Below are 21,124 nucleotides of genomic sequence, written 5' to 3'. Positions count from 1 at the left end.
CCCTCCTCGCTTGACGGGCCAGCATCAAGGACTTGGGCAAAGACAGCTCAATTTAAATGACCATCCTCTGGCGTCGAAGTGCGCCTACCACCGTCGTCCACAGCCGCCACTCGAGCCAGATGGGTCAATAGCTGACCCGGGTTCATCTTGTGCTCGAGTGCGGTGTTGCATGTGCGAGGTGTAGTTGTGGCCTCTCCAGGGGGTGGCTCGTCCATTGTAAATAGTTGCAACTAAGTTTTTTTTCTTCTCTCTTCCTCCCACTCGTCTTCTCTCCCTAGCCCTGTATATAGTGTATATATTGGTTCTTCCTCATTCGGGATTTTTATTGTGTTATTGTTGTTCTCTTGTTGCGTTCTAAATTGGAGGCCCACACGTTACATGGGATATATGTCGGTCAGCCGAGACGGCTGAGTTTCATATAGGGGAAGGTGATGTAGAGACGTAAATAGCGTCTCTACGGCGTATATGCCGACAACAACTACAAATGGTAAAGGAGTGTGCACGTACCTCTCGAGGGAGCCGACGGAGATGTGGTGGAGAAGCAGACCTGACAGAGCAGGGTCCCGTCGCAGAGAGAGAGAGGGGACGTGCCAACTCAGGGAAGTGAAGGGGGCCCTGAAACAGGGGCCCCAAAGGACATGTGACGCTGGCTCCGTTCCATCTCGAAAGACCGAGGAGGGGGTGTGGCCGGAGGCGGAGTGAGGATAAGAGGGACGGGGGCGGAGCGATCAGGGTTGTCTGGTGGGGGAGCTGGGGTTGAGAGCGTTGGTCGTCGGGGACTCAATTTTACATAGAGACCCCTTTGTCGGTCTAGAGTAACCCCGAGTATTGTTAACCCATAGCCCTGTTGAGTTGTGAATATGTAATGTGAGAGTATACCTGGGTGATTGAATGGTCACACCTCGTTTGTAATGATTGGCTCTACCGGTCCAGGCCTATAACCAATGGGAAGAGGTGTAGGGGCGTGGACCTGATGTAATGGGAAGGTGACACCTAGAAGGAGATGATTGGCCCTGCTGGCTTTAGACACCGCCGATGAGTTAGGGGCGTGGTCCTGGGACCGTAGGATGGAATCTAAAAGATTCCAGGGAGGTTACCCAGGACTGGCTGAAAGGCACTACGTGACCCAGGGATTAAAAGGGGTGGAGACGGGCAACACGTGATCAGAACTGGAACGAACGAACGAAGGGAGAAGCCACGCAGGAGCGGGGGTCCAGAGCCTGCCACGTGGCAGCGACAGTCTCTCTCTCTCTCTATCCCTCCCTCTCACGCTGTCAACAGCGTGAAGGAGTTAGATAGCAGAAGAGTCCATATGATGAGAGCTGTGAAAGAAAGATAATAAACAAACCTGATTCCAGAAGTTGCTTCCGCGACCTTTATTACAAATAAATCGTGGTGCCTCCAGACTTCTGTGTGTGCCTCGTGAGATGCATACTACACGTACATATGACCTGAGTAATGGGAACCGTGATGAGGGATGCTCGGTTGGCATCTACGCACAAGATGGGGTTTGTCCACCTCCAAGATGTCACTTGCGGGCACTGTGCTCGTAGTCGCCGACTCGCCCTCCGGTGCGGTCCACTGGTCTCTGGCGAGCCTCGCAGCTGACCCACCTCACACTGGCCACTGCAGACGGTACAAGGCCCAAAAATGGGACCCTTGCTCCAGGTTCGATATGAGGTGAATGGCACTGGCCTTTTCTTCGCTGTGCGCGGCATAATGGTCTCCTGCTCGCATGGTTAAACCACGGCTGTGACACCTGGTTCGAACGGCCATACTTTACTTTTTGGCGCCAGCTATCACCATCGCCACTATTACCACACAGGTGCTGTGACTGCATGCGAATAAAGCTTAAGACTTGGCGACTGTGCACCAAAATAAAACTACACAGATATCGCCGTGAAGATTGATTAAAATTAAAAGGTTATCACTAAGACGACAATAACGATTTGAAGAATCGAAGATACTGCTCCTGTGGTAAAACTCACACTTTTTATCGAACTATGCAGGAGCTCAAACAGGGCCCTATACTGCTGCGAGAACTCGGAACTGAGGAGTCTGGAAAGAAAGTCAGTGGTGTGGGTATTCCCCCTTCCCCTGCCTGTCACATGGACTGAATACCTCTTTAAGTTTTCAAAGTTAACTAAGATTCGTGAGAATTTCTGGGTTCTCTGCTGCCGCAATGGAGTGAGATCACCAAGTGCAACTCGAAAGCAGGACTGCTGAGGTAATAAATGAGCACAGTTTGCTACATACGATGTGAAGGAAGTTCGACATACATACATACATGCATACATTACAGTGAGAACAAATTATTTCAGTATATCCAGCACTGCAAACTGCACAGTACCGTGATCACAATGATCACTGGAACAGCCAGGCTCGAACACCAAAAGCTACCTAATAATAGGTGACCTAAACTATTTTCCTGATGTGGGCTAGTGAAAATAAATGGCGCTCAGGTAGAAGTCGAAAACCACCGAGATGATGTTTCCGGCATCACGTACGGAAGGGGCGGGGCTTGGGCCTACAGTTTTTCATTTCAGATTGCTGGCTCTGGCAGGGAGACTGAACATTCAACTCCTCGTAACAGTGAAGTTTGGCAGTAGCCACCAGGTGAACAAACTGTGGCCCCGAGACCTGATGCTTGACTGATTAGGAGTGAGGCTTCCCCTGAAAAACCAAAACACAAATCCCAACACACACGAACACAAATATACCAACATACACAAACACACACGTGTATACCAACACACCCATAGCAGTACAATAACAAAAACCATTCACCACTCAGTTATAGTGACGTCAGTCGGGCGCTTGTGCACTCCAAGACCACGTGAAGTGTAAAATACTTGCTGGAAGGTCACAGGACAGAACCAGGTGCCATGGGTTCACTGACTGAGATGATTTGCAGATCCACTACCTATGCCCCCGACCATGCCAATTTGCTTGAGTTTTAGCTGCCCATCTCTCCTCCGCCCACCACTATTGCTTGAGAGCAACTACCTCCAATTGTCCAGTAGCGTCCTTCATGAGCCTCCTCCACAGAGGCCGATCCTGACATGGCTGGTAGCAGTCTTGGGCAAGTCCACTCAGCTCAATATGATCCTGTACCACAACAACCCATCTCTTCTTTAGCCCGTACCGCTCCCGTTTAGCACCTTGGATCCGACCTAACAAAAGCTACTTGGGCATGCAATGGCTGTGCATGCAGGCTAACAAGACCCAGCCAATGTAGCTTTGCCTGCCAAGGAGATCACTAATGTGTCTAGATATGTCAAGGATTTGTGAGGTCCTCACACAATCCAGCATGGATAAACCCAGGATGGATCATAGGCAGGCCAGAATTAATGTTTAAAACTAGCACAGATGTTACATTTATGTGGTCCATGTTTTGCAAATCACAAAAAAAAGGAGGGCATACTTGAGGCCAAGAAGATCCAAAGCTTGATGTGGAACAACAGGCCAGGTAGCTTCCACACAGCAATAGGCAGCTGCCAAACCAAAACTTTTCCTAAGCATACTCACCAGGCATGGAAATTTCTCCACTATTTCCACAACTGCCCCATCGCTCATAGGGAGTTGAGGTATAGTGTTATATGACACAAAATACCCAGTAAGGTGCTTAGTTTTGTTAGGGCTCATGGTAAGGTCCTACCTACCTATTTGTCGCATGCTCATGGTTCAGCAGCAGAGCCTTCTACTCCCTATCAGAGTAAGCTGAAATTACCAGATCATCAGCATATGCAACATTGTTGACCAATAGGGAGCAAATTCCTCGCCCGCACCTGGGTATCAATCAGCCTCCCAATGTATCTGTATTAGAAGGAAATTCCTGTGGTACAGCCATGGAAAGCTTTTTGAACTGCGTGGTCGCAAAAATATGTTATATAAGGTCAGAGCCAGAGGACACCCCTGTCACATTCCAAGATGAATAGGGAATGGCTCCAACTCCCAGTAACGTCGCTTTTCTCGGGGCTCTTCACCATTATGAAGATCCTTGATGATTGTGAGCAGAGAGTCCAGGACTAGAAAGCACAAAGAGCAATCACAACCCTGGCCAATTGATGGTACCATCGTTGTTGACCAGGTCAATTAAGCAGAGGAGTAGGTTCCCTTGAAATCCCCTATACATTTGCTGCAGCAGACGTATAGATAATATGACATCCATGCAGGATTGCTGTGGCCTAAAACCACATGGAAGCTCCACAAGCCTCTCCTCAGTGTGCCTGGCAAGGCGACATTGTATAAGTCTTGCCAGGACTTTTCCCCGTACACTAGGAGGGAGATCCCCTGTAGTTGTTACAATCACTATGGTCCTGCAAAAACCCTCCCTGTGGTCCACACAGTTATAAGTATGTCATACAGTGCATTCGGCACACAGATGTCAGTCTCCCTCAGCAGTTTGCATGGGAGCTTATCTCTGCCTGGAACTTTCATGGTCTCAGGCTCTGGATCTCCCCTCGCACTTCCTCAACAGATGGTACCTCAGCCAGCGACTCACAGCGGGTGGCTACTTCTTCCAATATTAAAGGCACGGCAGCCCCAGCAGGGTAATCCCCACCTTGCCTCATGATCTTATCTAGGCTAAGGGAATCCCCCTCCTCCAAGACCTCAAGGAAATGCTCTGCAAACGGATCACCATTATTTCCCTTAAGAATGGTGATAGATGTGATGCTGCAAGTAAATTTTTGATGGAATTAAAGAGTGATTTGTGAATGTGGGCTACTGAGGCAGATTCTGTCTCTCCAGTGACCCGCAAATACCACTCATCCTTGCAGTGTTGCACAGCTCTCCAACCCTCCGAGAAAAGGCTGCATTAAGCTTCCTCATTCTCCGATGTGGGAAATTGTAGATGGTGGGAGTGGGCCTGTTGCTTTCTCTTAGGGGTCTCTTGGGAGGTCTGGACTGCGTACCCAATGCGGCCATTGCAGCTGGAGAAGCCACAGTTCTGAACCTCACCAATTTCCGATCAGCTTCAGGAGGAGGGGGGACAATGCCACCCTTAGCTGCACGCAATGATGAAATTCTCGCTTGAAATTTTTGTTAGATAGATAAAACCAGGCTATTGTCGGTTTGAATGAGGTCCTAGGTGAACGTCCACCAGTACAGTGCAAAAATGGCAGGTGCATCTTACATATGGCAAGACGATGGGCAGTGGGCAGATCAGCTGAACAATAGGTCCTGGTGTCAAGGACATGGACCCACATCCGCTGTTCCGTCACTATATCGTCCAGCAGATGTTCTTGCTTGGACTCATGATATTGTGTGGATGCCCTGATCTGGGAATAGCGTGTTGGTGATTATAAGACCATGGGCTGCAGCGAAGTCTAGCAGCCTCTTACCGATATTATTCAACTAATCTGACCCATGCCTTCCAATCACTCCTGCCCAGGTGCCTGCGTCATGGCCCACTCAGGCATTAATGTTACCTAACAGGATGACTCTATTCCAAAGGGCCACATTAGCTAGCACCTATGACAGGTGGTCATAGAAGGCATCTGACTCACCAGCCTTGCCTACATCCCTCCACTGATGTTCATCTTCGGTGGGGGCGTAAGCTACAACCACTATTCCTCACCTCCCACTGATGTGGAGGCGAGCCCATAGTCGCCTTGGGCTTGCAGCTTCCCGCACCTCACCACCATGCTCCCATGCTCCCTTTATTATTTTGTTCAGAAGATGAGACACTCCCTGCTGTTGGCAGTTTCCTGCCCCAAGTAAAGGACTGCCCACCCCTCATAATGACAGGAGCCAGAAACAGTCCACCAGACTTGCTGAATACAACAGAGATCCAGTCAGTACCGGTCCAGGCCCCAACAGAGGAGTGGCAGCCTCTCCTCCTAAGAGTTTGAACATTCCACGTGGGCAAGTGCAATGGCTTTTTTCCGTTTATGGAGGAAACACGCACACCGACATGCACCCACACACCGACACGCACACACACACAGAGACGCAAAAACACACCAACACGCGCACACACACCAACACCCACAAAGATACACACATACCCACACATACATACATACAGAAACACGCACCGACATGCACACACACAATAATATAGGATTATTATTAAGGATGAACGTACCTTACACCCGAGTGGTGGTGCCTTGCGCCAATAATTCCTGCTCCAACTGCAAGCCAAGCAGCCTTCTGTAAAACACCGAGCAAGTGTTTCATGAGCTCCGTTCACGACTACAACGATGCCCAATAGAGCCTTTAAAAGACCGTTCTAAGTCCTGGCAGCGAACACCTATTCTGGTGTGACACGACACACGAGGGGTGATGTGGCCAGCACCACGCCATGGAGATGAGGTTCAGTGCGCTAAACGCTGATCCCCCACTCGCTATAAACACAAGCACACCAACAAATCTACTGGAACTGTTACACCACCCTGAACTAAATACTGCGGTCTCAAAATCCGCAGCAAACATTCCAAATTAATCTCACTGAATGTCATCCTAATCTTTGGCGACTTTAACTGGAAACGTTGGTATAAAAGAACAACGTTGGAATATTATCTGCATGTTGTCTTGTATAGGACACGTTGGTATGTTGTTTGTGGTTTATATAGAACGACACGTTGATACAACGCCTCCAGCTCCAGTGAGTGGTAGACTCTTCCCGCCGTGAACAGCTCTCAGACCAAACGCAACCAACAGTCTGACAATACGCGGCTCCCTCGCATATCTCTCCCTCCAGATACAATGAAATCAAAGCGAATGTTTTTTTCCCGCACATCCTATCAGCCGCCGCGGCCTGCCTCTCTGGGGAGAGCATCATTTCAAGCGGCATCGATCATTTCAAGTGAAAAACTCCGAAACCGGTTTCAACGTTCAGAGGTCTCATCGAGCAGAGCCAAGTATGATTTATAACCAGTTACTTATTGGGGTCTGATCTTTAAAGGTGCATTTTTTTTATACTCCTACTAATACTCCTGCTGTTATGGAGTGACTCACGCTGCCAGCTATGGCTGCAAAGTTTGATCGTACATGTTATGTATATCGTTTATTGTTAAATTTGAATCACAGTTCCTATGATCACTGTTACGTTGTTTTTATAGCTTTATTTTGGTGATTTCGAAAACGTTTTGGATTAGCCATATTTGTTTGTAGGTTGTACAGAGTTAGACTGATAACTTTAATCGAAATTGTCTTATGGTTGTTATTGTTTTACTTGCATCCCACTGAAATTTTTGCCCACAGCGTTGATATACGGTGCTTTTTCTGGAAGACTTTGCTGTTTTTCCCTGGATTTTTCTGTTGCGCGTAGTCACTTTAAGATGTTTCTTGTTCATGTTTTTGTTTGTTGCGGTTGCACCCGATTCAAGAGCCGAATGGCTCACAGGGCTATGCCTAATAAATGAACTGAACTGAACTGATTGTGGAGAAGGTAAAATGCCAATGTTCAGCTATTCCCACACGACAGAGCGAATCAAAAATCAACTTGTTACATGGGTGGACAAATATAGCCGAATCCATATGTTTTTTTTTGCAAAACCAGAGGAAGAGGAATGTTGGAAAGCGAGCTCAACGTTGACAATTGTTTACACGAAAGAATTACGTATCCTACCATTGGTCGTAAAATAAAAAGCCTCATAAAATAAAACGGCGAGACTTTGCTTGACACCACGGCCGAGGGGACCTCCTCCCAGCTCGAAAGCTCGTCGACGTTCTCACGCGCGCGGAAGGCGACAGATATGTCCACGGATCCCGATGCCGAAAGAATAAAAAAATGAGTCGATGAATGAATAGCCAGCTAGAAAATACGCGGTTGTGCAGCAGGCAGTCTGCTTGTGGCTGATTCATTGCGCGGTTTGCGGTCTGCCCCGCACAGTAATTATTAATTATCCCGTGCTGTGCATTACAGAGCCGGGTTGCTATTAAACAGCCATGAATCCAGAACAGCGTCACTGCATTGTATTCCTCCGTCTCTCACTATGCTACCAATGCTGTTGTTGCGCATGATGGCAGCAGTGCGTTCAGGAGCTCGGCGCCCAGTGTTGGGGTCTGCTGGCCACGACGAGAGGGCTTCGGGTGAGAGAGAGTTTGGGTGGTGGTTTGGCTGCTGCTGCTCCTCCGTTGAAGGAGCGCGCACTGCAGTGGTTTTCTATTGGGTTGCATAACCACTCCTGTGGCTTAAATGTATCTCGACGAGTCTCTATGTATCTCCACGTCTCTATGAATCCCTATGTATCTCTAGGTTTAGTATATGGTCCATAGTGTGGCTTTGCATGGCCACAATCGCACGAATGTGGCTTGTCTTGAATGTATCTCTATGTGTCTCTAAGTATATCTACGAGTCTCTGTGTATCCCTATGTATATCTGGTGTTAGTGTTTGATCTGCAGTTTTAGTTGCATGGCCAAAATCGCACGACTGCGGCGTGGAGGAGATGTTCGCATCGGCCCGGGGACGTTCTGATGCGGGTGTCTTAGAGGAATGCCAAAGCCAGGTGGTGTGATGTTTGGGTCTCGAATAATATCATTTATACGCCCTTTGTCAATCCACTGCTGGATGAAGGCCTCCTTCCCAATGTCATGTGGATTATGGGGTTTACCATACTTCACTGCTGATTAAGTGGACGGACAAAACAGGGCAGATATCTCTCCCCATTGATGTCACCCACAGCCAGGAATCGAACACACACCACATACACACATACATTCCAACACACACCCACATCAATAAACCTCCGATTAGCACGGTTGGCTAGGTACAGTGCGAAAGAAGTTCAACATACATACAGAAGACTGTTGGGGAAAGTGCTGTTAGCAAGCACCTATGAAGGCCGGCATGGGATACAACGGATTGGGTGGCCACAACCACACCAGGCTGTTTGCTTTCCCTAGTAGCCACGGTTTCACATCACACTAGGTACTCATTTTAGGCTGAGTCGACCTAGGGGAGGCCCAGGACCGGTTCAGATAATCGCCACTGATGTTGGCCGTGAGCGGAAATTGAACTCGGGTTGCCGGGTTCGTAGCGCAGCGCGCTAACCGCGACACCACTGCTCCCCACACATATCAATACACACACACCACGAAGACAAGCATCCTCCATACAGCCTTCAACAGACTGTTGGGACAAGTGCTGTTTGCGAGCACCTATAAAGGCCGACACGGCGCACGATAATGGTGGTGTCCAGAACAACGCCCGACCGCCTTTGTCTCTCCACAATGCTGATGTTTACACATCGCACCAGGGGAGAGCCAAGGGTCCGTTTAAGGTTTTCGCCATGGAAGTTGGCCAAGAGTGGAAATCGAACTGGTGGGTAGCCGCTGGGCACTGCCCAGTGTCGTGAAGTATGGTCAAACAACCCCCACGACCGACAGAGCATAGTGGGGGGGAGGGGATGCCTTCATCCATCAGTGGATTCACCAAAGCGCCGCGATACCCTCCTGGTTGTTGTGTTTAATCAGCGTGGCTTCCCCATGGTCACACGAGTCAACGTGAACCCCTAAATAAACACGAGCTGTCGCCCGAACAGGAGACACTCAACACGGCCGTCAAACAACAACAGTGTGTGGCCTTAAATGAAAGGGATGGATGTTTTGTGAAATGGCCCTTCTTCATCGTTCATAAAATACATTTTTTAACACCTACTATCGATGTAATGTTACGATGAAGGCCCCAGTGATATTTTAAAATGTACCTATTTTCAGTGTGCATTTGTGTAATTCCTTCACGTAAAGTCGTGGTCACAAAAGCAACGTTTGTGGGGAATAACAGACATTTTCTATACTTTTGAGGCATAAGCAATTAGAAAATAACATTTATGACCCAGGAACAAAAATCGTGTTACATAGTGAAATTATTTTAGAAGGTAAATAAATCATCGAACACACAAATTAATCACGGGCACGGACGTGCCAACTACTTTGTTTTCATCAAACACACACCCCCCTACGTGTGTATTAACATTGTACATGTTTACGACTGAGAACCAAAGGGTTTCAAGGCGGCAGCAAAGGTGAAACACCACCACCACCACCACCGCTGCTGCTGGGACCCAACGCGAGCCACTTTCTGTGCCGAAGCCACCACAGAGCCGTGGTCCATTCGACTCGGGGTTTTTTTTTTGTGTGGAGCCACGGCGGATGTGGGCAGCAGAGGGCAGTAAAGAATCATCCACTGTGCTGAACCTCACTCGGAGATGCCTCACCCCCCACCACCACCATCCCATTCGCCAGCGTGGCGAAGGCGTGGTGAAATAACGTGTGTATGTGCGTGTGTTGACGTGCTATACGATTCCCGTTCACGGCCAACACCAGTGATGATTCATTATCTGGACCGGTCCTGGGCCTCCCCTAGGTCGACTCAGCTTCAAATTAGTACCTGGTGTGGTGTGTAAAAACATCGCCACTGGAGAGACAAAGGCGGCCGGACGTGGTGCTGGCTACCCACCCCCTGTACCGACATCGTGTGCTGTGCCGGCCTTGATAGGTGCTCGCAAACAGCACTTGCCCCAAAAGTCAGTGAGGCTATACGGGGGGGGGGGGGGTGTTATCTTTGTGTATCGCGTGCTGTGTCGTGTTGTGTATTTACATAGCAATTATTCAACACATGGCAAACACATGCAGTTCTAAACGCTATTGATTAGCAGTAATTATCTCAGCTAATTATCGCACTGTACTAAAATAACATTTGCTCCGATTCCTGCTGATCGCAATTGTGCTGTAAAACTGGGGTTTCCTGTCCCGATTGCACACGCACGCGCGTAACAAAGACAAAGATCCCCCGTGTAGCCACTGTACACGAGAAGGTGAGTGGCCAACATCACGCACGGCCGCCTTTGTCTCCCCAGTGGCGATTGTTTACACAACCGAACCAGGCTCTCGTTTGAGGCTGAGTGGACCTAGGGGACTCCCAGGACCGATTCATAGAATCGTCACTGGTGTTGGCCTTGAGCAGGAATCTAACTCGCGTCGCCGGGCTCGTAGTGGACGTGCGAGTCGCAACACCACAGCTCCCCACGCCACCACTACACACACACACCACCACTACACACACACACCACTACACACACACACCACTACACACACACCACCACCACACACCCCACTACACACACCACTACACAAACACCACCATTACACACACACCACTACACACACCACTGCACACACCACGACACACACACACCACTACACACACCACTGCACACACACCCCACCACTACACACACACACCACCACTACACACACACCACCACTACACACACACCACTACACACACACACACCACACAGACACACCACTACACACACACCACTACACACACACACCACTACACACACACACACACACCACCACTACACACACACACCACTACACACACACACACACCACCATTACACACACACCACTACACACACACACCACCACTACACACACACCACTACACACACCACGACACACACACACCACTACACACACCACTACATACACCACTACACACACAACTGCACACACACACACCACCACTACACACACACAACACCACTACACACACACACCACTACACACACACCACTACACACACACACCACCACACACCCCACTACACACACCACTACACACAAACACCACTACACACACACCACCATTACACACACACCACTACACACACCACTACACACACACCACTACACACACCACTACACACACCACTGCACACACACACCACCACTACACACACACACCACCACTACACACACACACCACCACTACACACACACCACTACACACACACCACACAGACACACCACAACACACACCCCACCACTACACACACACACCACTACACACACACACACACACCACTACACACACACACCACTACACACACACCACCACTACACACACACACCACCATTACACACCCACCACCATTACACACACACACCACTACACACACACACACCACTACACACACACACCACCACTACACACACCACTGCACACACCACGACACACACACACCACTACACACACCACTACATACACCACTACACACACCACTGCACACACACCACCACTACACACACACACCACCACTACACACACACCACCCCTACACACACACCATCATTACACACACACCACTACACACACTCCACTACACACACGCACACCAACACCACTACACACACCACTACACACACACCACCACACACCCACTACACACACCACTACACACCACCACTAAACACCACCACTACACACACACACCACCACTACACACACACACCACCACATACACACACACACACCACTACACACATACCACTACACATACCACTATACACATACACCACTACACACACATCACTACACACACACCACCACTACACAAACACACCACTACACACACACACCACCACTACACACACACCACCACTACATACACACCACCACTACACACACCATTACTACACACACACACCACTACACACACCACTACAAACACACACCACCACTACACACACACCAGCACACACCACCACTACACACACCACTACACACACCACTACAAACACACACCACCACAAACACACACCACCACTACACACACACACCACTACACATACCACTACACACACACACCACTACACACAGAAACCACTACACACACACCACTACACACACACACCACTACACACACACCACTACACACACACACCACCACTACACACACATACCACTACACACACCATCACTATACACACACACCACCACTACACACACACCACCACTACACACACCCACCACTACTACACACACACACACACCACCACTACACACACACCACCATTACACACACACCACTACACACACTCCACTACACACACGCACACCAACACCACTACACACACACACCACTACACACACACCACCACACACCCCACTACACACACCACTACACACCACCACTACACACACACACCACCACTACACACACACACACACCACCACATACACACACACATACACCACTACACACATACCACTACACACATACACCACTACACACACCACCACTACACACACACACCATTACTACACACACACACAACTACACACACCACTACAAACACACCACCACTACACACACACACCACTACACACACACACCACTACACACACACCACCACTACACCCACCACTACACACAAACCACTACACACACACACACCACTGCACACACCACCACTACACATACACACCACCACTACACACGCACACACTACTACACACACACACCACTACACACACACACCACCACTACACACACACACCACCAGTACACACACACCACCATTACACACACACACCACTACACACACACACAACCACAACACACACCACTACACACACCACGACACACACACACCACTACACACACCACTACATACACCACTACACACACCACTGCACACACACACACCACCACTACACACACACCACCACCACTACACACACACCACCACTACACACACACCACCATTACACACACACACACCACTACACACACTCCACTACACACACGCACACCAACACCACTACACACACACACCACTACACACACACCACCACACACCCCACAACACACACCACTACACACCACCACTACACACACACACCACCACTACACACACACACACCACCACACACACACACACCACTACACACATACCACTACACATACCACTATACACATACACCACTACACACACATCACTACACACACACCACCACTACACAAACACACCACTACACAAACACACCACTACACACACACACCACCACTACACACACACCACCACTACACACACCACCACTACACACACCATTACTACACACACACACCAATACACACACCACTACAAACACACACCACCACTACACACACCACTACACACACCCCACCACTACACACACCACTACACACACACCACTACACACACACCACTACACACACACACCACTACACACACACACCACTACACACACACACCACCACTACACACACATACCACTACACACACCATCACTATACACACACACCACCACTACACACACACCACCACTACACACACACCACTACACACACCACTACACACACCACTACAAACACACACCACCACTACACACACACCACCATTACACACACACCACTACACACACTCCACTACACACACGCACACCAACACCACTACACACACACACCACTACACACACCACCACACACCCCACTGCACACACCACTGCACACCACCACTACACACACACCACCACTACACACACACACACCACCACATACACACACATACACCACTACACACATACACCACTACACACACCATTACTACACACACACACCAATACACACACCACTACAAACACACACCACCACTACACACACCACTACACACACCCCACCACTACACACACCACTACACACACACCACTACACACACACCACTACACACACACACCACTACACACACACACCACTACACACACACACCACCACTACACACACATACCACTACACACACCATCACTATACACACACACCACCACTACACACACACCACCACTACACACACACCACTACACACACCACTACACACACCACTACAAACACACACCACCACTACACACACACCACCATTACACACACACCACTACACACACTCCACTACACACACGCACACCAACACCACTACACACACACACCACTACACACACCACCACACACCCCACTGCACACACCACTACACACCACCACTACACACACACCACCACTACACACACACACACCACCACATACACACACATACACCACTACACACATACACCACTACACACACCACCACTACACACACACCACCACTACACACACACCACCACTACACACACACCACCACTACACACACACACCATTACTACACACACACACCATTACTACACACACCACAACAAACACACCACCACTACACACACACACCACTACACACACACACCACTACACACACACCTCCACTACACCCACCACTACACACAAACCACTACACACACACACACCACTACACACACCACCACTACACATACACACCACCACTACACACGCACACACTACTACACACACACACCACTACACACACACACCACCACTACACACACACACCACCATTACACACACACCACCATTACACACACACACCACTACACACACACACACACACACAACCACAACACACACCACTACACACACCACGACACACACACCACTACACACACCACTACATACACCAATACACACACCACTGCACACACACACCACCACTACATACACACCACCACCACTACACACACACCACCACTACACACACACCACCATTATACACACACACCACTACACACACTCCACTACACACACGCACACCAACACCACTACACACACACCACCACACACCCCACAACACACACCACTACACACCACCACTACACACCACCACTGCACACACACACCACCACTACACACACACACACCACCACATACACATACACACACACACACACCACTACACACATACCACTACACATACCACTATACACATACACCACTACACACACATCACTACACACACACCACCACTACACAAACACACCACCACTACACACACACCACCACTACACACACCATTACTACACACACACACCAATACACACACCACTACAAACACACACCACCACTACACACACACACCACTACACACACACCACCACTACACACACCACTACACACACACCACTACACACACACCACTACACACACCACCACTACACACACACACCACCACTACACACACACACTACTACACACACACACCAATACACACACACCACCACTACAAACACACCACCACTACACACACACCACTACACACACCACTACACACACCACTACAAACACACACCACCACAAACACACACCACCACTACACACACACCCCACTACACACACAAACCACTACACACACACCACTACACACACACACAACTACACACACACACCACTACACACACATACCACTACACACACCATCACTATACACACACACCACCACTACACACACACCACCATTACACACACACCACTACACACACTCCACTACACACACGCACACCAACACCACTACACACACACACCACTACACACACCATCACTATACACACACACCACCACTACACACACACCACCACTACACACACACCACAAATACACACACCCACCACTACTACACACACACCACCACTACACACACACCACCATTACACACACACCACTACACACACTCCACTACACACACGCAAACCAACACCACTACACACACACCACTACACACACACCACTACACACACAAACCACTACACACACACCACTACACACACACACACCACCACTACACACACACCACCACTACACACACACCCCACTACACACACACACACACACCACCACCACTACACACACACATACCACTACACACACCACCACTACACACACACACCACCACTACACACCACCACTACACACACACCACCACCACTACACACACCACCACTACACACACACCACCACTACACACACAGACCACTACACACACACCACCATTAAACACACACACCACCACACACACACACCACTACACACATACCACCACTACACACACACCACCACTACACACACACCACTACACACCCACACCACTACTACACACACCACTACAAACACACACCACCACTACACACACACACACAACTACACACACACCACACAAACACCACCACTACACACACACACACACCACTACACACACACACCACCACTACACACAAACATACCACTACAGACACCACCACTACACACACAGAACCACGACTACACACACACCACAACTACACACACCAGTATACAAACACACGAACACCAACACCACTACACACACACGCACACCACCACCACTACACACACACGCACACCACCACCACTACGCACATACACGCACACCACCACTACACACACGCACACCACTACACACGCACACCACCACTACACACACACACCACCACTACACACACACGCACACCACCACTACACAAACAAACCACCACTAATACACACGCACACACCACTACACACACACACACCACCACAACACACACACACCACTACACACACACACCACTACACACACACACCACTACACACACACACCACCACTACACACACACATACCACTACACACACCATCACTATACACACACACCACCACTACACACACACACCACCACTACACACACACCACCACTACACACACCCACCACTACTACACACACACACCACTGCAAACACACACCACCACCACACACACACCACTACACACACACACCACCACTACACACACACCACACCACACACACACCACTACACACACACACACCACCACTACACACACACCACACACACACCACTACACACACACCACTACACACACACACCACCACTACACACACACACACATACCACTACACACACCAACACTATACACACACACCACCACTACACACACACACCACCACCACTACACACACCACCACTACACACACACCACCACTACACACACACACCACTACACACACACCACCACTAAACACACACACCACCACACACATACACAGCTACACACACATACCACCACTACACACACACCACCACTACACACACACCACTACACACACACACCACTACTACACACACCACTACAAACACACACCACCACTACATACACACACCACCACTACATACACACACCACACACACACCACACACACACCACCACTACACACACACCACTACACACACACACCGCCACTACACACACACATACCACTACAGACACCACCACTACACACGCAAACCACCACTACACACACACACCACCACTACACACACACGCACACCACCACTACACACACAAACCACCACTACTACACACGCACACACCACTACACACACACACCACCACTACACACACACACCACTACACACACACACCACTACACACACACACCACCACTACACACACCATCACTATACACACACACCACCACTACACACACACACCACCACTACACACACACCACCACTACACACACCCACCACTACTACACACACACACCACTAACACACACCACTACAAACACACACCACCACCACACACACACCACTACACACACACACACCACCACTACACACACACCACACCACACACACCACTACACACACACACACCACCACTACACACACACCACACACACCACTACACACACACACCACTACACACACACACCACCACTACACACATACACACATACCACTACACACACCAACACTATACACACACACCACCACTACACACACCACCACCACTACACACACCACCAATACACACACACCACCACTACACACACCACTACACACACACCACCACTAAACACACACACCACCACACACATACACAGCTACACACGCATACCACCACTACACACACACCACCACTACACACACACCACCACTACACACACACCACTACACACACACACCACTACTACACACCCAACTACAAACACACACCACCACTACATACACACACCACCACTACATACACACACCACTATACACACACCACACACACACCACCACTACACACACACCACTACACACACACATACCACTACAGACACCACCACCACACAAACAGAACCACCACTACACACACACCACAACTACACACACCAGTATACACACACACGAACACCAACACCACTACACACGCACACCAACACCACTACACACACACGCACACCACCACTACACACACACACCACCACCACTACACACACACGCACACCACCACCACTACACACACACGCACACCACCACCATTGCGCACACACACGTACACCACCACTACACACACGCACACCACTACACACGCACACCACCACTACACACACACACCATCACTACACACACACGCACACCACGACTACACACACAAACCACCACTACTACACACGCACACACCACCACTACACACACACCACCATCACACACACCACTACAAACACTCCACTACACACACGCACACCAACACCACTACACACACACCACCACACACCCCACTACACACACCACTACACACCACCACTACACACACACACACCACCACATACACACACACATACACCACTACACACCACCACTACACACACACCACCACTACACACACACCACCACTACACACACAAACCATTACTACACACACACACCACTACACACACCACTACAAACACACCACCACTACACACACACACCACTACACACACACCACTATACACACACACCACCACTACACCCACACACACTACTACACACACACCACTACACACACACACCACCACTACACACATACCACCACTACACACACACCACTACACACACCACTACACACACCACTACAAACACATACCACCACAAACACACACCACCACTACACACACACACCACTACACACACACACACACCACTACACACACCACCACTACACATACACACCACCACTACACACACACACACACTACTACACACACACACCACTACATACACACACCACCACTACATACACACACCACCACTACACACATACCACCACTACACACATCACTACACACACCACTACACACACCACTACAAACACACACCACCACTACACACACACCACCACTACACACACACACCACTACACAACAACACCACCACTACACACACACACATACCACTATACACACCATCACTATACACACACACCACCACTACACACACACCACCACTACACACACCCCCCACTACTACACACACACACGACTACACACACCACTACAAACACACACCACCACTACACAAACACACCACTACACACACTCCACTACACACACACACCACCACTACACACACACCACCAGACACATACCACTACACACACAAACCACTACACACACACACCACTACACACACACACCACTACACACACACCACTACACACACACACCACTACACACACACCACCACCACTACACACACCACCACTACACACACCACCACTACACACACAGACCACTACACACACACCACCATTAAACACACACACCACCACACACACACACCACTACACACATACCACCACTACACACACACCACCACTACACACACACCACTACACACCCACACCACTACTACACACACCACTACAAACACACACCACCACTACACACACACACACAACTACACACACACCACACAAACACCACCACTACACACACACACACACCACTACACACACACACCACCACTACACACAAACATACCACTACAGACACCACCACTACACACACAGAACCACGACTACACACACACCACAACTACACACACCAGTATACAAACAAACGAACACCAACACCACTACACACACACGCACACCACCACCACTACACACACACGCACACCACCACCACTACGCACATACACGCACACCACCACTACACACACGCACACCACTACACACGCACACCACCACTACACACACACACCACCACTACACACACACGCACACCACCACTACACAAACAAACCACCACTAATACACACGCACACACCACTACACACACACACACCACCACAACACACACACACCACTACACACACACACCACTACACACACACACCACTACACACACACACCACCACTACACACACACATACCACTACACACACCATCACTATACACACACACCACCACTACACACACACACCACCACTACACACACACCACCACTACACACACCCACCACTACTACACACACACACCACTGCAAACACACACCACCACCACACACACACCACTACACACACACACCACCACTACACACACACCACACCACACACACACCACTACACACACACACACCACCACTACACACACACCACAC

General features: G+C 49.6%; 1 protein-coding gene across 1 annotated transcript in view; it reads right to left on the bottom strand.

The window, feature by feature from the left end:
* ACHE (acetylcholinesterase (Yt blood group)) overlaps positions 1 to 21,124 on the bottom strand; it is a 61,274-nt gene that overhangs the window by 23,323 nt on the left and 16,827 nt on the right. Inside the window, exon 2 of the mRNA XM_078614282.1 lies at positions 6,092 to 6,156. The gene's annotated coding sequence lies outside the window, so the exon portion shown is untranslated. The remainder of the gene's footprint in view (positions 1 to 6,091; positions 6,157 to 21,124) is intronic.

This window comes from Lampetra planeri, chromosome 43 (genome assembly GCF_965212315.1).
Source record: "Lampetra planeri chromosome 43, kcLamPlan1.2.h2, whole genome shotgun sequence".
Taxonomy (NCBI): domain Eukaryota; kingdom Metazoa; phylum Chordata; class Hyperoartia; order Petromyzontiformes; family Petromyzontidae; genus Lampetra; species Lampetra planeri.
Note: the sequence above shows the minus strand (reverse complement) of the source record. Positions and strands in the feature narration are given on the sequence as shown.